We start from the raw sequence: 22594 nt of genomic DNA, 5'->3' as shown, positions 1-22594 counted from the left end.
TAATCAAAAGAAATGTGGTCAACTGGTTTTCTCCACTGTGCACTGAGCATGAGGCAGGAGCAAAATAAATGGATTCAGGAAAGGTCTAGATGGAAGGAGACATCTCTCTGACCCTAAGGGCTGCTGGGGATTTATGAAAGAGAGGGGGCCTTGAAATGAGCTCTATCTCTGCCCAGGCTCCTTGGGGTCAGGACCATGTCATCTTCAGGTTCTTATCACCGGCAGTTTATGTAAACTTGTTCCCTGACCCATAGCGGGTGCTCAATACTTGTTGGATGAGTATCCAGGATGGTCTAGAAATGACTCATAATTGAAAGAGTGTCTTGAAGAAGAGGTAGACACTTTGCCAGGGACCGGCAAACTACAAACTGTAGGCCAAATCAGTCCCCATCTGTTTCTGCACAGCCCACAAGGTAAAAATGATTTTTACACTTTTAAATAGTTGGGGAAAAATCAGAAGAATAATATTTTGTGCAAAGTGAAATATCAGATGAAATTCAAATTTCTGTATCCATAAATAAAGTGTTCTTGGAACACAGCTACATCCATTCATTTATGTATTGTTGATAGCTGCTTTTGCATGTCCCAGTGGAAGAGTTGAGTAGTAGTGACAGAGACCATATGGCCCACAAAGCCTAAAATATTTATTATTAAGCCCTTTACAGAAAATGTTTGCTAGCTCCTGTTCTAAACCTTTAAAATATGTAAAGAGCTGAGAGGGAGTGAGAGAAAGAGAAGGAGGGAGAGAGAAAAAGGGAGTAGCTTGGTAGAAGAGCAAACTACGGCTCACCTGAGTGTGTCTTAGTCCATTTGGGCAGCTATAACTAACTGCCATGGACTGGGTGGTTTAAACAAAAACATTTATTTCTCACAGTTCTGGAGGCTGAACAGTCCAATATCAAGGTGTTGACAGATCTGGTGTGTGGTTTGCAGATGGCCATCTTCCTACTGTATCCACACACGGCAGAGAGCAGAGAGGGAGAACCAGCTCTCTCCTGTCTCTTCTTATTGGGGCGCTAATCCCACCATGAAGACCCCACTCTCAGGACCTCATGTAAACCTAGTTACCCCTCAAAGGCCCCATTTCCAAATACCATCACACTGGGGATTAGGGCTTCAATATAAATTTGGGAGGAACACAAACATTCAGTCTATTGCACAGAGTTATCCAAAGAGGATATATGTGGCCTTGAAAAGGGACATTTGTTCTCACTCTGATGGATACCTACTTCTGAGATATTTTTAGGGATTTCAAGCATTAGGACAGGGAGTTAGCAGATGATCTTTAAGCCCCTTCTACCCCTGAGATGCCCTCAAGGCCAGAGAATTCCAAGGTGACTCTGGTCCAGGGGTCTCTGATGCCTTCAGGCTCTCACATTACATTCTCTCTGCACCACCAGTTCTGTGGGAAGCTTTTCTGGTGCCAATAAGCTAGAGAACCCACTGATGAATGCATCTATCCATCAAGTAAGCTTAGCTAGATACACATGAGGCTGAAGATTCAAATTTTATTCTTTAAACCAATAGCTGACGGCAATTACTGACAAGAAAAGTTATTTCTGATTCACCAAGTCTCAAAGCTTTTATGAGTCACTCTTCCAACAAAAAGTGATGCTGCAGTTATATATGATCTTCTGTGGCCTTTTTCTATTGAACCATATTGATCTATTTCTCATCTGAAGTCATAAGGGCCTGATATACCTGCAGTCTGACCTTGCATCTTAAAAGGTCCTACTAGCCATCTTAACTTGAAAGCTCTCGTTTTGGTATAAACATGGGCCTGCTTCTGATTGAGGCACTGTCCTGGGTACAGGCACCGAGTCTGCTCTTTAAAATTATTCTACCTAGGAAAGGTTCTTTCAGGTGAACAAATAAAGTAAAGCCCCAGGCGGAGCAAACAGAAGCCCCAGCAGGCTTAGAATAACCTCAGGGAATCAAAATAGCTGGAGAACAGGTTGATGTGATTAACAAAATTTTCTGTCATCTCAGAAGGTATGAGTCAGGTTTTACTGTAATAATGCCATGTAACAAACAATCCCAAAATCTTAGCGCCTTACAACAATAAGCATTCATTTCCTAACCACGGGTCAACTGTAGTTGGCCATTCTCAGCTAGGCTTAGTGGGGTCCAATAAACTAGATTGGACTCATGCTTTGGGATGTTTCAGATCTACTCTCTGCATCTTCCATTAGGGCTGGGGCATGTTATTCTCATAATGCAGAACAGAAGCTCCAAGAGGGCTGCAGAAACTCACTAAGCCTCTTTAAGTCTCAGCTTGGAACTTGCACAATACCTCCTTGTACATCTCGTTGGTCAGAGCAAGTCATATGACCAAGCCCAAAATCAATGGGACGTGGAGGTATATCAGAGCCATGGAGAAGCCATGGAGAAGCCATGGCCAGCACATAAAGGGAAGGAAGAATCATGGACAAATAACACAACCTAACACAGGGGGTGACCTGAAGTGCCTTTACTTCCCGAGCTTTGCTGAAACTATAAGAAAGTCAAGAGGCATTTTCTTTCTCACTTAGAGCTCGAGGACTGTGCAGGAATCTTGGTTTGATGATAGAGGACATGGGTGGTGTGGACCATTGTCTGAGTACCATGGGTCCCATCTACCCCTGGAGATAGGGAGGTTTATGGAAGGTGAAGCTGAGTCCTCTAAAACGTAAAGAAAAACCATCAAGCCCACATGAATACATTTTCTCCTATCTCCACCTTCTTGCAGGATTCTGTTTAACTGGTTAACTCTGGTTAATTGGCTTCCAGTTTACCGAGATTATATCTTTTTTTTAACATATTTATTAATTATTTATTTATTTTATTTATTTTTGGCTGCATCAGGTCTTGGTTTTGGCACGCAGGTTTTTCATTGAGGCACGCAGGATCTTTCGTTGCAGCATGCGGGCTCTTTGTTGTGGTGCGCAGGCTTCTCTCTAGTTGTGGCATGCGGGTTTTCTCTTTTCTAGTTGTGGCACACAGGCTCCGGGGCACGTGGGCTCTGTAGTTTGTGGCATGCAGGCTCTAGCTGAGGCGTGCGAGCTCAGTAATTGTGGCATGCAGGCTTAGTTGCCCCACGGCATGTGGGATCTTAGTTCCCGACCAGGGATCAAACCCGGGTCCCCTGCATTGTAAGGTGGATTCTTTACCATTGGACCACCAGGGAAGTCCCCAGAGATTATATCTTGTGTTTTTACCACCCACTTAGCAAGTGGTGTTACTTCTGAATAGCCAGGATAATGATAAAATAAACAAAAGGCTATAGTCCTGTTCACGTGCTTACTTCTTGACTGTTTACAAAATGTTTATACTCACATTAGCTCCTTTGACACAATCAACCATCCTGTGAAGTGAGAACAAAGACAAGATAAGACCTACTTTAAAAGTGCTGATATGGGGCTTCCCTGGTGGCGCAGTGGTTGGGAGTCCGCCTGCCAATGCAGGGGACACGGGTTCGTGCCCCGGTCTGGGAGGATCCCACATGCGGAGCGGCTGGGCCCGTGAGCCATGGCCGCTGACCCTGTGCGTCCAGAGCCTGTGCTCCGCAACGGGAGAGGCCACAACAGTGAGAGGCCCACGTACGGCGCAAAAAAAAAAAAAAAAAAAAGTGCTGATATGAAGGCTCAGAAATGGTGGGGATGTGACCAAGTTCAAAGGCCAAGTATTAAAGAGCTGGAACAGACTTAAGATTTTCTAACTCCTTGCCCAGTACTCCCTCCCCTCCCCTCTGAGGAAGAACAAAGGAAGCACTGAGAGTGGGAAGCCATTGATTCTCTCCTGGCCAATCCAGGAACACCTCAGGGAAGAGGTAGTTGTCAAAAGCTATTGGAAGGAAGCTGTCAGAATGGCACAGGGGAAATGTTTTTACACCTTCACACAAAACAAGATCATCCAAAAACCTTACAACTACCTCTACTCATCTAGCCACTAGCCCACAGAATGCCTTAAGCAGCCTCCTAGGCTGATGCTCCATTTCCCGTCTTGCCCCCAGAGGTCTCTTCTCCATGCAATAGCCAGAGAGTCTGCACAAAACCCTCCAATGGCCCCCAACTTGCTCACAATAAGGCTCTCTGGCCTAGCCATATGCTTTCTCTCTGTCGCCCCTCCTACTGCCTCTCTCCTCTCCAGCCTCACCCACCTCTGTGCTTCTCCTTGAGCACAGCAAGCATCCTTCTCTCTCAGGGTCTTTGCACTTTCAATTCCCTCTACTTAGAATGCCATGCCTCCCAATATACCTATGGTTCACCTTCTTACCTGATCCAGTTCTCCGCCTGATTGTGCCCTCTTTGGAGGTGTCTGAACAGCCCACCTAAAATTCCACATCTCATCACTCTCTATATTTTCACTGTATTTTGCTTTTCTTCATTGCATCTATCACTTTGTGATAATATACTGTACATGAAGATGTTTGCTTCCTTACTGTCTGTCTCTCCTGGAACAGAAGCTCCATGAGAGTAGAGAACTTGTCTGTTCACTGCCTTATCTAGCAGCTCCCTGAAGCATGAATGGTATATGGCAAATGTTCAGTAAATATTTGTTGAACAGATGAATCAAATAAATTAATGAACTGGTTAGCTCTTTCTCCTCCAGCTACAACCCACTTCACCACCTCACCTGTGGGAGGTACGAAACTTTCCTAGAACTGTTCATGGGCTCATGCATCCTTCAAGAAGAGTTGAGCCCCAAGACACCATCAACAATGGCCTGGCCCCATTTCATACCCTCTCAGTGGCTGCTCTGACAACCTTGTATGATCACAAGCCTGGAACAGAGGCTTGACGGTGCTAAACCGGGGATCAGGAGGAGGCGCCATCTTGTGTCCCTGGAGCAGAGGTCTTGGGACAAAGCCCTGAAAACTGGCATCTAGTCCAGGAGCATGAAACAGATTGGATTCCTCATGATGCTCTGGGGCCTCCTTCATGGGGATGGCTTCCTTGAACCAGTGTCCTACTTGGTGTGGGTCCCCTACAGTCTCTTGCTAAGGGACCCTGTTAACCCTGAGAGTTTCCCTGAGAACAGAAATACATGGCTTTGCATTGTCCCAGGCCCATCTTATTGAGAGCAGATGAAGACCCATCTTGACCAACCCAGGCAGAGGGGAGAAGGTCCCCCAGAGCCATCCTTGGTCCTCTCTCCATTAAGGTCTATTATGCCATTATTCATGTACCTCTCATGCTATGAGAATAGTCCACTTCACACACAGAGAAACACCAGCCATGTGACTTGGCCAACCAGCTAAGCCTTCACTTCTTAAGAGCTTCATCTACAAAATGGGAATCAGTCTCAGGCTGCTGGGAAGTTGCCCAGAGATCTGAGTTTGAGCCTTTAGTCAATCTCTATTTCTGTAACAAGGAGCTCTTTCTACTTTAATTTCCTCTATTATAAAAATGAGAATGCTAGTTAATTATTAAGGTTGCCAGCTCTAAACAACCATGAAATGTCATCAGATTGTTCAATTAATTTGATAAACCTACCAAAGATTTTCTTATACAATAAAATACACAGCATATTAGAAGCACCATTTTAATTAGTAGACCATATTGTATAATTACTATATATATATATATATATATACTGCATTTTTTTCAAATACAAGTGTGCTAATACACCTCAAAATTATAATGCATGCCCCACATAATAAGGCAATGATTCTCTTCAGTACACACCTCAGAGACTTAATTTGATTTGGAGATAAATAAAGCATGGAACTTGCCAATCTCTCGAGGTTACAGTGTTTTAAATACCAATTGCCTTGTAAAATGGATTTGGGGAATATTACAGCAATCCAGGCCGACCAGAGGGGAAGAAGACGCCATTTCAACAATATTTCCCTTTCCTGATGCCTGCATCAGTTTAGCTGTGAGAGCAGCATGCGCCCAGTCTCAAAGGGAGCGTTGCGGGTTCACCACCACGACCCGCATGTAGCTAGACCAAGAACAGCCTTGCTTTGGTGGCAGATCTGGGGCCAACAAAGGAAGAGTTTTCCAGGGTCAAATCTCCACTGGAATGTGAGCCTCATTGGGGCAGGGACTGAGTCTGTTTGCTCACTGCATAGAGCTGGGCACACAGGTCATCAATGATATTTGTGGAATGGAAGAAGTAAGGAGCAATAAGACTATAAGAAGATTCCAGGAGGACCCAAGCAGGGGATATTGCCCAAAGGAGTCATGCATTCAGTGGGGACCAGGAATCTTTAAGGTCTATATGAACCCTGAGATTCTACCTAGACCTGCAGGGATGTGTGCAAAATGGACAGCAGATGGGAGACAAGACAGCCCCTCTTTTCATATAGGTTCAAAGAGACATGATTATGGTGTTGGCTGGTCCACATCTGGCTGGGTGCCTTTCTCCTCTGGAAGAGGGACTTTGGGAGACAAATTTACATCTGTCTGAGCTGCTGGTGAAATGAATCACAGAATTCAGCATAGGGTGGGAGAACCTATAGGCAGGGTCAGAAGAAGAATCAAAGCTTGGACCCTATATTAGTTTCCCAGGACTGCCATAACAAAGCACCACAACTGGGTGGCTTAAAACAACAGAAATTTGTTCTCTCACATTTATAAGAGGCTAAAAGTCTAAAATCAAGGTGTTGGCAGGGCCATGCTCCCTCTGACGGATCCAGGGAAGAATCCTTCTTGCCTCTTCCCAGCTTCTGGTGGTTGTCAACAATCCTTGGCGCTACTTGCAGCTGTAACGCTCCAATCCCTGCCTCTGACTTCACGTGGCCTTTTTCTCTGTGTCTCTGTGTTTCTCTGTCCAAATTTCCCTCTTGTTGAGAGGACACCGGTCATGGCATTAGGACTCACCCTAATCCAGTATGACCTTATCTTAACAAATTATATTTGCAAAGACCCCATTTCCAAATAAGTTCGCATTCTGAGGATCCAGGGGGACATGAAGTTTGAGGGGACACTATTCGACTCAACACAGCCTCTGAGGACTCCAATGGGACACTCTCCATGCATGGAGCATGGACCTCATAGCCTAGCCTCTTCATCACTGCAGTGTCTGCCCTCCTGGGGCTCTCTCTGACCTCTTCTGCAACTAACATGCTGGCCTCTGGGGGGCGCTGTGCCTACTTTAATCTTCCCCTCCTCCTCCCCAGAGTTACAGATGGTTCCCTCAAGTTCAGAGGGAGGGTCTGCCTTGCGCCTGGCCATTGCCACAGGGCGGAGATCCTATAAGACTCCCACCACCCAGAGTGACCACAGGGCATGAAAACACCTGAAGTCATATGAACCTAAGAGAGGGAGACCACTGAGGACAGCATCCCTTCTTCCCACCTTCCTGAGTGTTCTAGCCGTTCCTACTGTGGAGTCCTGGCTCCTCCCCACGGTTTTGTTCTTGCCTGTCTCCATGGACAATCCAGTAAACCTCAGTGTCTGGGTGTCATGGAGCAGGGCTACCCTCCTGCCGCTTAGGCCTGAAATGGAAGAGGAGAGAGTGGGTGGAATTGGAACACAAAAGGACTTCTCCCTCCCCCTGGTAGCCAGTGGAATGCTGTTCTGCTGGTTCCATGTGATGACTGAATTGCCTTTTCACTGAGGGATGAACAGACCTTGAAAAGGCAGCTAAAGTAAGATGATGGTTTCAAGAAAATGCAGTCTATCAAAGGGACCATAAATGAAAGTGGGGTTAATGGTTAATGGTTATGCTGCTAAGGATCTAGGGAGCAGCTCCCAATTTAACACTAAGAAAACCTCCCAGGCACCTATTAGTGCCTGCTCCTGTTGCATCTCTCAACGACCCAATAAAATGGCAGGAATCAGTCTCCCCACTTCAGATGGAGATGTGGATCCTTGGAGATCGTAATATGAACTAGCAGGAAATGGCTTCTTAACAGCATCCAAACAGCCTGTCTGGTTTACAGATGAGGAAAATATGATCCAGAAACGGTGACACATTGAACCAAGGTTACACAGCTAGTAAGATGCCCAGCTGGAATTCAAACCTAAATTTGTCTGGTTCCAAGTCCAGTGCTCTTTACATGACAACTGTGCGATGATTTGGTCTGTGGTTTGCTCAGGTTCCCACAGTTAGTGGGTATTGGAGTGAAGACTTCAACCAGGTCTTCCAACTTCTGGTCCAGCCTCCTTCCCACTGCCTCCATGGGTCCTCAGTGAGAACTTTCACCCAGTCACCAACTCAGTCTCCCCCTTTTGCGTCACCCTCATAGGTGGTCACTCCAGGACGGTCTCACAGGAGCTGGGACTCGGTAGGTCCATGCAGGATCGGAGGTCCCGTGACTAAGCACTTGCTGGAAGGGTAAGTCCTGATCTTTACAACACAACCAGGCTATGTTCTCAAACTGGGTCAGAACATTTGTTATTTCACATTAACTCTGAACACTCAGTAGAAGAGAAAAAGTGGGACACTTCAGAACTGGCTTTCCTCTGTGCCAACAAAGTGTCATTACTTTAACTTCATTTGTGTGGTACAAATGAGGAGATAAATGTCACATTCCAGCCAGTCTATTAGTGGGTATCAATTGCAACATGGAAAGATTGTACAATCTGGCTGGGTAAGGAAAGGGGAAGAGCTGCACCCAAGGATTTCAGCTCTTAAATCCCTGCTGCCTGGGAAGATAAAAATGTATATGGTGCATTACACACCTACAGCCAGTTGCCTTTATATTTTTTTAATTACATACAAATTCTAGTTGGGTAACTTTGGGTATGTCCCTCAACCTCTTTGGGCCTCAATTTTCTCATCTGTAAAACTGAGACAATATCTGACCTCCTTGCTACACTACGGATTTTTGTGTGAGAATTAAATAAGAAAATGAATAGGAAATTGCAACTGTTCCACACATTATTAATTATGCATTATGCATCATGTACACTCAAAATAATTATGCACCTAAGTAATTTGGATGCATGTTAGAAGTGTGAAATTCAAAATAAAATATATTGCCTTTTCACATCCCTGATGTAACTAATCCTGTGAGATCCAATAGAAGGGAAAGAATCTTTAAACCTCCATTTTTTTGTTTTGTTTTAATAAATTTTCATTGAAGTATAACATATCATATAGAAAATATCTGATTAATTTTCCAAAGTGAACATACTCACCATCAGCACCCAGATCAACAATTAGAATATTATCAGCCCCTCAGAAGCCCCCCTTATACTCCCTTTCACTCACTACTGCCTCTTCTTCCCCCGAAGTTGCCATTACTCTGACTTCTAATATTATGGACTAAATTTGACAGTGTTTGAACTTTGATCACATATTATTTACTCTTTGGGGTCTGGCTTCTTTCAACATTTTGTTGGTGGAATTCATCACACTGTTTTGTACAGCAGTAGCTTATTCATTTTCATTGTTGTATAGTATTCCATTATGTGAAAAGACCTTTATTTACCATTCTACTGTTGATGGACATGTGCATTGTTCTCAGTTTGGGGTTAATACAAATGATGGTTCACAGGTATATAGATTTTTGTTGTAGATATAACTGGAAGAGGAATGCTGCATCATAGAGTAGTGAGTGTTCAACTTGATCATATATTGGCAACCGTTTTCTAAAGTAATTGTTCTAATCTGTACTCAGACCAGAAGCATATGAGAGTTTCAGTTGCTCTGCATCCTTACCAGCACTTGATATTTTTAAATTGAGGTAACATTGGTTTATAACGTTATGTAACATTATATTTCAACTTCTGTATACACTATTACGTACCACCAAAGGTTTAGTTTCCATCCATCGCTGTACAATTGACCCCCTTTACCCATTTTGCCCTCTCCCCACCCCACTTCCACTCTGGTAACCCCTACTCTGTTCTCTGTATCTATGTGTTTGCTTTTGTTTTATTTGTTCATTTATTTATTTATTTATTTTCTAATATTCTACATAGTGAAATCATATGGTATTTCTCTTTCTTTATCTGGGAGAGGTCCATCCATGTTGTCGTAAATGGCAAGATTTCATCTTTTTTATGGTTGGGTAGTATTCTATTGTGTGTGTGTGTGTGTGTATATCATATCTTCTTTATCCATTCATCCATCAATGAGCACTTAGGTTGTTTCCATATCTTGGCTATTATAAATAATGCTGCAAGGAATATGGGGGTGCGTATATCTTTTCCAATTAGTGTTTTCATGTTCTACAGGTAAATACCCAGAAGTGGAATAGTTGGATCATATGGTAGTTATAAGTCTTATTATTTCAGCCATGTTGAAGGGTGTAGAACAGTATCTCATTGTATTTTTAATTGTCCTTTCCAGATGACTAATGAAACTGAGCACCTTGTCATGTGTTTATTGGCCATTTGGATATGCATTTGCCTATTCAGGATATTTTAATATAAATGAACCATACCATACGTGGCCTTTTGTGATTGACTTCTTTCACTTAGCGTAATGTTCTCAAGGTTCATGCATGTTGTATCATGTGTCTACTTTATTTCCCTTTATTGTTGAGTAATATTGTATTGTATAGAGGTAATATTGTATTGTATAGACACTTTATTTATCCATTCATCAGTTGATGGACATTTGGGTTGTTGTCACTTTTTGGATATTATGAATAATGCTGCTATGAACATGTGTGTACAAGTTTTTGCATGAACATGTTTTCATTTTTCTTGGATATATACCTAGAATAGATTTGCTGGGTCATATAGTAACTCTAAGTTTAATCTTTAGAGGAACCACCAGACTGTTTTCCACAGTGGCCAAACCATTTTATATTCCCATCAGCACTGTATGAGAGATGCAATTTCTCCACATCCTCACCAACACTTATTAGCTGTCTTTTTTATTATAGTTATCCTGGTTAGTATAAGGTAGCATTTCATTGTGGTTTTCATTTGCATTTCCCTTACGGCTAATGACATTGGACAGCTTTTCATGTACATATTGACCATTCATATATCTTCCTTGTAGAAATATCTGTTCAGGTCCTTTGCCCATATTTTGTCTTTTTATTATTGAGTTGTAAGAGCGGGAAGGATTTTTAAAATAACAGAAATTACCACTATATCTTTGTTAAGAGTTGCAAGTATTTTTTCCCAGTTTTTTGTTTCCTTACTTTTCCCCCATTCAGAGTTTTTGAGTTTTTAATGAAATTTAATTTATCAACCTTTTCTTGTGTGGCTTCTAGATTTTGAGCTGGAGTTTGAAAGGCCTCTCCCTCTCTAATGCTATAGGGAATTCTTCTATGTTTTCTTTGTGTACTTTTATAGTTTCATAAAGCCTGTGATACCTTTGAAATTTTTCTAAATGGCTATCCAGTTATTCCAACATCATTTCCTGAATTGTCCGTCCTTCACCCTATACTTTGGTATATCTTCTTTATCATATTCTGAATTGCCACAGTATTTGTATCTATTTCCAGATTTTCAGTTTTATTTCATGGGCATGTTTCATTGACTGCAACTACCTTGCTTTACTTATTGAGGCTTTATATGTTTTCATAAGTGGTAAGGTTAGTCATTTCTCTTATTTGTGAATATTTTTCTTACTATTCTAGTTTGTTTATTTTTTCAAGTGAACTTTGGAATAAGCTCATTTGATTAACAACAAAACCCTGTATATCGTATTATGATCATATTAAATATATAAATGAACTTAGGGAGAATTGAGACTTTTTTTTGAGGATTGACATTTTATTTGTAAGTTTTCCTATCCCTTTCAGGTTCTTATTTTATGTTTGTATATTAATCCTTCTTTTCTGATTATGTTATCTAATGATTTATCTATTTTATTGGTTAAAAAAACTAGATTTGGGATTAATTTATGAGTACTATTTATCTGTTTTCTAATTCATTACTTTCTACTTTTATCATTACTCATGACTTATTTCTGGTATCCTTCAATTTATTTTGGTATACTTTTTATAACTTATTGAGCATGATGCTTAACTCACTTGTTTTTTGTTCTTTCTTTCGTTATTTAAGGCTATGATTTTCCTCTGTACATTGATTTACCTGTGTACATTGATTGACCTGTGTATTAGTTTCCCAGGCTGCCGTAACAGAATACCATAAACTGGGTGGCTTAAACAACAGGAGTATATTGTCTCATGGCTCTGCAGGCAAGAAGTTGAAGATCAAGGTGTTGGTAGGATTAGTTCCTTCTGAAGCTGTGAGAGAGAATAGTTCTATGCTTCTGCCCTAGCTTCCGGTAGTTTGCTGGCAATCTTTGGTACTCCTTGGCTTGTGGGAGCATCACCCCAATCTCTGCCTTTATTTTCACATAACTTCCTCCCTGTGCATGTCTTTGTGACCAAATTTCCCCTTTTTATAAGGACACTAGTCATATCGATTTAGGGCCCACCTTAACGAACTCATTTTATACTTGATTACCTCTGTAAAGATCCAATCTCCAAATAAGGTCACATTCTGAGGTACTGGGAGTTAGGACTTCAACATATGATTGGAGGGTGGGACACGATTTAACACATAACAAACTATATCCCACCAATTCTGATAAAAAGTACTTTCATTATTGTTGTTTCCTAAGAGAGTCTTCCATTTCAGTTTTTATTTCCTCTTTGAGAGTTTAAGAGAGCCTTTAAAAATTTCCACATTGAAGGAGCTTTTCTACTTTCTATTTTGTTATCGGTGTTTAATGAATTATATAATATGTAATAAAATAGTTATAAAATGTTATCCAAACTACATCTAACTTTTAGAATTTATTGAAGATTTATTTATGGGTTAATATACGGTCAGTTTCCATGAAAATTCTCACAGATTTTGGGGGAAACAAAAAGTTTATTCTTTTGTTACATGGTTTAGTCAGGTCTACCTCATTAGTTAGTTATTTAAGTATTCTATATCTTTATTTGTGTTCTCTTGGTCTATTCTTACAGAAGTAAATTATATTCCGCTTCTACTTATGTATGACTGCCTATTTCTTGCATCTATTGTAACTTCTGCTTTATAAATATGGATACCATATTATTTAGTGTATCAATATTTACAAATGTCTTAGTCAAATTCATAAAAACAGAGTAGATTGGTGATTACCAGGCACTAGCGGGGGAGGGGGGATGGGGAGATCAAAGGTAGAATTTTTGGTATAAAATGAATAAGTTCTGGAGTTCTAATGAACAGCATGGTGACTATAGTTAACAATACTATATTGCATACTTGAAATTTGCTAAGAGAGTAGATATTAAATGTTCTCAGCACAAAAAAGTAACTATGTGAAGTGACAGACGTGTTAATTAACCTTACTGAAATAATCATTTCACATTATATATGCATATCAATCATCATGCCATATACCTTAAACTTACACAATGTTATTTGTCAATTATATCTCAGTAAAGCTGGAAAATATATTGTCTTTACTGAATTATACCCCTTAGATTACAGTATACCCTTCTTTTTCATTTAATGATCTTTATCCTGAATGCCACCTTATCTGTCCTGAACTCCACCTTATCTGATATTAAGATAGCAACCTTTGCTTTTCTTTGTGTTTATATTTCTCTGGTATATATTTGTTTTTCTGTGTCTTTGTTTTAGATGTATCTCTTACATATAACATAGAGTTGGGTTTTAGATGTATCTCTTACATATAACATAGAGTTGGGTTCGCTTTGTGATCCATTCTGAAAATCATTTATCTCAATAAAAATTTACTCTAGGGACTTCCCTGGTGGTACAGCGGTGAAGAATCTGCCTGCCAACTGACAAAGGATTAATCTCCAAAATTTACAAGCAGCTCATGCAGCTCAATATCATAAAAACAAACAACCCAATCCAAAAATGGGCAGAAGACCTAAATAGACATTTCTCCAAAGAAGATATACAGATTGCCAACAAACACATGAAAGGATGCTCAACATCATTAATCATTAGAGAAATGCAAATCAAAACTACAATGAGATATCACCTCATACCAGTCAGAATGGGCATCATCAGAAAATCTACAAACAACAAATGCTGGAGAGGGTGCAGAGAAAAGGGAACCCTCTTGCACTGTTGGTGGGAATGTAAATTGATACAGCCACTATGGAGAACAGTATGGAGGTTCCTTAAAAAATTAAAAACAGAACTACCATATGACCCAGAAATCCCACTACTGGGCATATACCCTGAGAAAACCATAATTCAAAAAGAGTCATGTACCACAATGTTCATGCAGCTCTATGTACAATAGCCAGGACATGGAAGCAACTTAAGTGTCCATCGACAGATGAATGGATAAAGAAGATGTGGCACATATATACAATGGAATATTACTCAGCCATAAAAGGAAACGAAATTGAGTTATTTGTAGTGAGGTGGATGGACCCAGAGTCTGTCATACAGAATGAAGTAAGTCAGAAAGAGAAAAACAAATATCATATGCTAACACATATATATGGAATCTAAAAAAAAAATTGGTCATGAAGAAAATAGGCACAGGATGGGAATAAAGACACAGACCTACTAGAGAATGGACTTGAGGACACGGGTAGGGGAAGGGTAAGCTGGGACAAAGTGAGAGAGTGGCATTTACATATATACACTACCAAATGTAAAACCAATAGCTAGTGGGAAGCAGCCGCATAGCACAAGGAGATCAGCTCGGTGCTTTGTGACCACCTAGAGGGGTGGGATAGGGAGGGTAGGAGGCAGGGAGACACAAGAGGGAAGAGATATGGGGATATATATATATGTATAGCTGATTCACTTTGTTATAAAGCAGAAACTAACACACCATTGTAAAGCAATTATACCCCAATAAAGATGTTAAAAAAAAAAAAGACTTTAAAATGGGGAAAACAAAAAAGGTAAAAAAAAAAAAAGAATCTGCCTGCCAGTGCAGTGGACACGGGTTCAAGCCCTGATCTGGGAAGATCCCACATGCTGCAAAGCAACAAAGCCCATGCGCCACAACTACTGAAGCCCACGTGCCTAGAGCCCATGCTCCGCAACAAAAGAAGCCACCACATTGAGAAGCCTGCGCACCGCAATGAAGTGTAGCCCCCGTTCACCACAATTAGAGAAAGCCCACGCACAGCAATGAAGACCCAACGCAGCCAAAAATAAAAATAAAAAAATAAATTTATTTTTAAAAATTACTCTAATAACAGGTCAAATATGCTTGGTCTTTGTACTATCATATTATTTGCACTATGTTGCTGTTGAATAGTTCTATTTTTTTAAATCTTTCATTATGTAGTCTATAGTTATTTTGTGTCTTCTTATTCTGATATTTAGGAAGATCTGTATTTTTGTTCTAACAGCTGCCTTTACAAGTACAGTATTATTTTAATGCCCTTAGCTCTCTATTTCCTTTATTAGTTCTTCACCATAAGCAATAATGGAATAATTGTATTTTCTCTTCCTTTCCCTGTCACGTTTCTTAGCTTTTCCACATAGCTCAGAGATGAGGCCACCATTGATAATCAATAAGCATTGATTAACTGCTACTCTTTTCTAAAAACAAAACCCAACAAAACACACACTCAATGTCAAGAAAAAAATCTTCATTCTCTTTCTTCCTCTGCCTGGATATGCTATGCTGGTTTGTCTAGAACCAACCACTAGTCCTGTTTGAAAACATTCTACCTGGACATGAAGACAGGAATCTGAACCTTGGAAAGAGAGAATCGTTGTGTCATTGTAGGAGCACCTGTCACACCCACATTCTCCTCTTTGATCCAGCTCCTGACTTCTCCATTGCCCAAGCTCTGGATACACATAAAACCAGTAATCAGTGGGAGAAACCAGGACTGGATCTCTACTAAGAAGCTGTTCCAGGGGCCTGGCCCTCAACGAGTGCAAAGGTTACAAGATCCAAAGGACTAGAGATACAAGTCAGGAAACAGATGTAAATTTTAGAGATACACCTGATTATCAGAATGAGTCCACAAACAATAAACGCTGGAAAGGGTGTGGAGAAAAGGGAACCCTCCTCCTATTGGTGGGAATGTAAATTGGTACAACCACTATGGAGAACAGTATGGAGGTTCCTTAAAAAACTAAAAATAGAGTTGCCATACGATCCAGCAATCCTACTCCTGGGCATATATCTGGAGAAAAACATTATTTGAAAAGATACATGCACCCCAGCGTTCATTGCAGCACTATTTACAATAGCCAAGACACGGAAGCAACCTAAATGTCCATCAACAGAGGAATGGATAAAGAAGATGTGGTACATATATACAATGGAATATCACTCAGCCATAAAAAAGAATGAAATAATGCCATTTGCAGCAACATGGATGGACCTAGAGATTATCATACTAAGTAAGAGAGAGAAAGACTAATATATCACTTATATGTAGAATCTAAAAAATATGATACAAATGAACTAATTTACAAAACAGAAACAGACTTACAGACTTTGAAAACAAACTTATGGTTACCAAAGGGGAAAGGTGAGGGGAGGGATAAATTAGGAGTTTGGGATTAACACATACACACTATTATACGTAAAATAGATAATCAACAAGGACCTACTGTATAGCACAGGGAACTCTACTCAATATTCTGTAATAACCTATACAGGAAAAGAATCTGAAAAAGAATGGATATATGTATACACATAATTGAATCACTTTGCTATACACCTACAATGAACACAACATTGTAAATCAACTATACTCCAATATAAAATAGAAATTTAAAAAAAAGAATGAGTCCAGAGGTCTACATGACCTACTGCACCTGCCTTACCTACATATAGGGTGACTGTTGGTCTTGGTGAACAGTTTTGCTTTATGCCTGTTGAGCCAAAGTATTTCAGTTTTGATAACAAATTATAGACTCACCCCGCCTCTAAACCACACATGTGATTGACGAAGGTACCAGGTAGCCTCGGTCTTCATTTTCATGATAACTGGAAAGCATACATGATCTGCCATTGATTAGCTGCCTTTCTCACTAAGTTCAGTGTCCTCATCTGTAAAATAAAGACGAAAAGGGTATGAGTTCATTGAGCTCAAAAGTCTCTTTTGTTAGTACATCAGTACTATGTACTTTTACATAGTTTCACCAATTTTCATTATGATCAAATTATTTGGGTCACGGCTATTTTCAGAGTCAGAATCAAAATGGACAGAAAAGTGATCAGTTGTGTGATTATGTGCCAACAACAAGCACCATTATTATTGCAAGAGATGTCCTGCCACTTTCTTTGAGGAAAAAAAAGAAAGAAAATTAAACATTTCTATTGATTTTTAGAGTTAGGTTCATGGAAAGGTCTTTTTCCACCAACGCAGGGATGTGTCCAAGGTATGTGGTGTCCCTGAGGTTAGCAGGACCTGCTTGACAGGAACTAGGATTCAAGAGGAATGGCTCACGTGCTCACAAAAATCTCCAGTGTAAGAGTTTCAGGCAAAAGCCAGTATGTGGAGGCTCTGAGGGCCTTAATTAAATTTTTTTTAATTAATTTTTTAAATTAATTAAAATTTTTTAAATTTTTTTTAAATTAAATTAATTTTTTCCAAGGTAATTTTATAGTGTGTATTAAAAGAATTCATCATCGTTCTCTCCATTTGGGTGGAGTTCAAACCTACTGGAGCACAGGGTCCTGTGTCTAAGGAATGACAAGTAACGAAAGACATTAGACAAAGGTAAGTTACCCTGGCAGACATCCTGGTCCACCCCCACCTCCAACCTCTTTTAGAATCTATCTTTAAATGGGAAAAGTCTAGCAATAAGACTCAGAGCTTTGAATTCTGTTACTTTGGGAAATTTTTCTAAGTACTTCAAGTATACATCTCTTCCCTTTCCCTTACCTGGAATGAGTTGTTCATTTACCTAATCCCTCTCTAGATGCCCCCACTCCTCCAGACCAAGTATCAGCAAAGTTTTTCTGTAAAGGGCCAGGTACTAAATATTTTAGGTTTTGCAGGCCATATGATCTCTGTTGCAACTATTCAACTCTGCAGCTGAAGCCATAGGTAATACCTAAACAAATGGGCCTGGCTGTATTTTAATATAATTGTATTTATGAACACTAAACTTGAATTTGAGTTTCATGTAATTTTTACAGGTCATGAAATACCCTTCTTTTGATTTTCTTTCAACCATTTGACAATATAAAAACCACTCCTAGCTTGCAGGTTGTACAAGAACAGGGAGTGGGCCAAACTGGGCCCGTGGGCCATAGCTTGCCAACCCCTCCTCTGTATCATGAACTTGAGGACAGGGATTCAATCATAATCATCTTACTAACTCCTATGGTCTCACTCAGTGTCTGACACTTAAGAGACAGCGAAAACTGTGGAGGAAGAAGTAAGCAATGGAGACCATGGAAAAGACGGCAGATGTATCCATCACATACAACAAAATAAGCCCTTCACGTTGTTCCGTATGGGTATTGGAAGGGAGGATGTGTGACAGCTAATAGTATGGTTTTGGAGTCAGAAGGACCTGGGTTTGATTTCCAGCTCCACCATTTCCTGGCTTGGGCCCAGACAAGTACTGAACATCAGGGTGCATATGTCTGTAAATAATAGAAAAACAATCAATGGTGGCTTGAACATTGCAGGTATCTATTGTCTCACTTATCAAGAAGCCTAGATATAGTGGTTCCAAGGCTGGTTTGGTGGCTCAACAGTACCACTGAGGTCACACAGTTTTGTCTTCTGATCTCCTGAGCCACTGGCTTTTCATCTACATGTGTGTCACCTATGGTCACAAATGGCTGTCTGTTTTAAGCATATATACCATGTTCAAGCTGGTAATATGGGGACAGAGGAAGTGCCAACTCAGTCTCCTTTTATACTGCTATCAGGAGGCCACTGTCTGACCTAGAACATTCCAAGCAGATGTCATTTACGTTTTCCTTGTGTAGACCTGCATTATGTGGCTACTCCTATTGCAAAGGAGGCCAGCCTTTACTGTGGGAAGCAAGGAGAGATGGAGTTGGGTGTGGCTTGGGGAGACCCTTAACAGAGTCCATCTCACAGACTGTTGCGAGGACAAGTGAAGTGATGTGTGAAAAGCATTGGCACATAAGTACTCCGTCAACTGCAAGCTACTATTATCAGTAGGACTAACAATAGTTTCAAAATCCTAAAATATAATCCCTACACTGTCAGTATGAAAACTGTAATTTCTCAGATGAAGTTAGAAAGCCTTATACCCTGATTTCACAATATCCATAATTACATACACTTAAAGCAAATGAATATTGAATTGGAATAGAGTGTGTGTGTGTGTGTGTGTGTGTGTGTGTGTGTGTGTGTAACAGGCTATTGATTTATTTTATACTGTTCTATATATACATGGAACTATATATACACATATATACGCATTAAGCATAAATGAGAAAAACCTGGTGACGCTAGGTATGCTCCACATCCTGCATGTTAAATTAGATAACTCAGTCACTTTCCCTGGGCTTAAAACCTGAGTCATCTTTCCCTCTCTCTTTGCCTTTCCTGGTCAGTCAATAAGCCCTGTAGATTTTTCACTGCAATATGTCTCATATTTGTTCTCTATTTTCCAGGACCCAAGCACAACTTTTATCACCTCTTGTCCAGTTGACTCTTGCAATAGACTCCTAAATATTCTTCCGTCTCTAGTTTTACCGCCCCCTACCAAACCAATCCATTCCCTCCTTCTTGCCAGAGTTATCTCCCTGAAGCAAAGCTCTGGCCATGTCATTTTCTTGCTCAAAAACTTTCAATGGTTTCCTAATGCCTACAAAGGTCAAACTCCTTGTTATTCAAGGTGTTCCTGACCTGCCCCCAACCTCCTTTTCTGTCTTCTCTTCTCATTCAGATGCACAGTCCAGCTCATTTAGAACTTGCTCTCTGGTCTCTGAACCATCCCCTCCCCCATTTTCTACATGCATCGTAGCTCACACTGATCCATCTCTGCTTTTCTAGATCCCACCTTATAGGGATGACGGGTAATTTCCATTTTAAGTTACAATGGAACTCTGCTTATGGATGACTACAAGAAGCCCGGAATTTTATGGATTACAATTTGTGCAAAACTATCTGATTAAATCAGTGAAACAGTCAATAATTGCCTCTGATGTTTTGCTAGTCCCAGGACATTCAAATGTGCTGACAACTGACAATTTAAAATTGAAATGCCCCATCAAGTGAGTTGGGAAGGAGACAACTGATTCAGGCCAGCAGGCTCAGCATCTGGATTGGACCATGGTAGGGCCCAGTTGGAGCTCAGCTTGGTTCTCCCCCACCCCCTCTTTATAGAGACGTCAGAAGGCTTTCGTATAGCAGAAGGTTGGTGTATTCTGTTCTGGTCCAAAGCAGGAAGGGAGCCATTGCATTTGATGCCAGGTGCTGTGATGAATGTGCCATTTTTTGTCTAGTTAACTCTCCCAATAGCTCTGTGAGGTAGGCATTCTCATTATCTCTATTTTCAAGTGGAGATGAAAGATCCAAAAATGAGTAAATTCTTAAGGTCACAATGCTAGGATTTAAAACCAAGTCTGTCTGACTCCAACATTTTTTTGTAGTTATCTAAGATCACACAGCACGTAAGTGACTAAATTTGGATCAGCTTCCATCAGGATGCCACAGAATACATTTGTGCAGGGGACAAGAAGCTGGGCCAGATGAACTCTGGAAATCTCTCCCAGTGAGAGGATTCTAAGAGTCCATGCCCATGAAATGGGCAATCAGACGAGGGCCCCTCCTCACTCCGGCTGTTAGAGGACTTTTCTTCATTCAGGTCTGGATATAAAATTCAAGCAGAAGAGCTCAGCCATAACCCTTCATATGACTTGAGTTTCAACGTATTTTTTTCATCATCAACCTCACTCCCATATTTCAGGAATGCCGCTCCCTAAATTTTCATGATGTATTGTTTCATGTTTGTATGACTAGTCCTTAAAACCAGATCACAAAAGCTAGACGGTAGTAATCAGTTCTTTTCCTCTTTCTGAGCATGTGTAACTCCAGCTTTTCCTATGTAAAAGACCAGCATATAACTTAGTAGGTAAGAGAGTGGCTAGAGTTTGGCTGTTCTAGACTAGGTTCAGCTAGGTTTGACTCCAGGCCATGGATTAGATTCAGGTCTGTTTCACATAGTTCTCACTCTTCTGGGACCAGCCTCTGGGGCATGTCTTCCTTATGGCAATGGAGGAAGCACAAAAGAGGGTAAGCCCAGTCACCCAAGACATTTCAAGCCTCTTCTTGAATCACATCCTCTAACTTCCCAATGCCCAAAAAGTTAGGTGGACAATCCCAGAGCCAAGAAATGGAGAATTTCACTCTGTCCATCATGAAGCCATGGCAAAGGTATGGATGTCTGCTACAGGGGTGTAAAAATTTGGGACCAATAATTCAAACCACCACACCATTCAACCAAACAGGCACTGATCTCCTACTATCCACTGGGTTGTGTTTTCATCAACAACATAAAATATTGGAACCACACTATAGACACAAATTAGGCACCTGGGTTGCCAAGATATTCAAGTCATGTTCCTGATCCCTGCGAGCTCAAGGTCAAGAGGAGAAGAAAGAAAAGAAAAGCTAAAATTTATTCAGTAATTACTCTGTCCTAGGCACTGTGCTAATTAAGACCTTTGACACACTTAAATTACACACAGACCTCCCAACAATCCTGTGATAGGTCTTAAAAGCCATATTTTGCAGATCATAAGACTGAGGCCCAAAGAAGTTAATATAACTTGTTAAAAGCCACACAGCAGAAAGCCGAAGAGCTAGGATTCGAATCTAGATATAACGCCCAAATCCATGCCCAGACGATTACAATGTCGCAATAAGTAGCATACTAAAGAAGCATCAGCAGAGGACTGTGGGAGCAAGGGGGAGGGGGCAGAGATCGGGTGAGCTTTCACACAGAAGGTAGCAAATGAGCTGGGTCTTGAAGCATAAGCAGAAATCCACCAGGAGTTTGGGTTGGTGGAAAGCATGTGCAATGGTCTGATGAGAGAGCAGGGCACTTTCTAGAAGAGTTGAGGGCTGTGTGTTGTTGGAGTGTAGAGATGGTGGTAGGAAGTTTGAGAAATGAAAGGGAAGGAGGAGGCTGTGGTGGGTGATGGAGAGGAGAGCTCTGTATATCAGGCAGGAGCTCTGGCTTTGCCTTAGGGACTGGGGAGCCTTGGGCAAGATGTGGTCTGATTGAAATTACGTTCCAGAAAGAACAGTTTGAAGGCAAAGTGGAGAAGATAGGCTTGAGCATGGAAGCCAAGGGACTAATCACAAAGCCTTCAGGGCAAGCAGATACTGCCACCCCAAGAAGCAGGCCAGACAGGCCCATGCAGACTGGAGAGTGCAGGCTGAGGCTGAAGCCGAGCCCCTGCTCGGCTCCAGAAGATGCTGCCATGCGGGAGAGTGGGTTCAGAAATACAGATGTTTTTAATCTCTAAATTAAAAATATATAGATCTTGATTTTTAAAATCTGGTATTCCTTTTGACCCCTTGCTATACAAGCACTAACTATTCACACTCAGGAACCAAATGCAGAATCCCTGGCTCCCCTGCACTCACTGTACTTGAACTCTCATTGCCTGAAATCAGAGATGGACAGATTCAGGTAGTGCAGGACATTTGTGTTAGCAACCCATTTACGCATTTAAAAAATACTTGTCCATGTATACACACACATACACAATATACATATATACATGTGTATACACACACATACATGTACACATGCATGTGAATGTGTGTCTATAAATGCATGTGTGCATA

General features: G+C 40.9%; 1 long non-coding RNA gene across 1 annotated transcript in view; it reads right to left on the bottom strand.

The window, feature by feature from the left end:
* The window catches only part of LOC137215129 (uncharacterized), a 230257-nt gene that overhangs the window by 42641 nt on the left and 165022 nt on the right, over window positions 1-22594 (bottom strand). The window contains exon 3 of the long non-coding RNA XR_010939167.1: window positions 16721-16851. This is a non-coding gene — a long non-coding RNA (uncharacterized lncRNA). The remainder of the gene's footprint in view (window positions 1-16720; window positions 16852-22594) is intronic.

Source organism: Pseudorca crassidens, chromosome 20 (genome assembly GCF_039906515.1).
Source record: "Pseudorca crassidens isolate mPseCra1 chromosome 20, mPseCra1.hap1, whole genome shotgun sequence".
Taxonomy (NCBI): Eukaryota; Metazoa; Chordata; class Mammalia; order Artiodactyla; family Delphinidae; genus Pseudorca; species Pseudorca crassidens.
The sequence above is the reverse complement of the archived record's forward strand: the minus strand, read 5'-3'. Positions and strand labels throughout refer to the sequence as shown.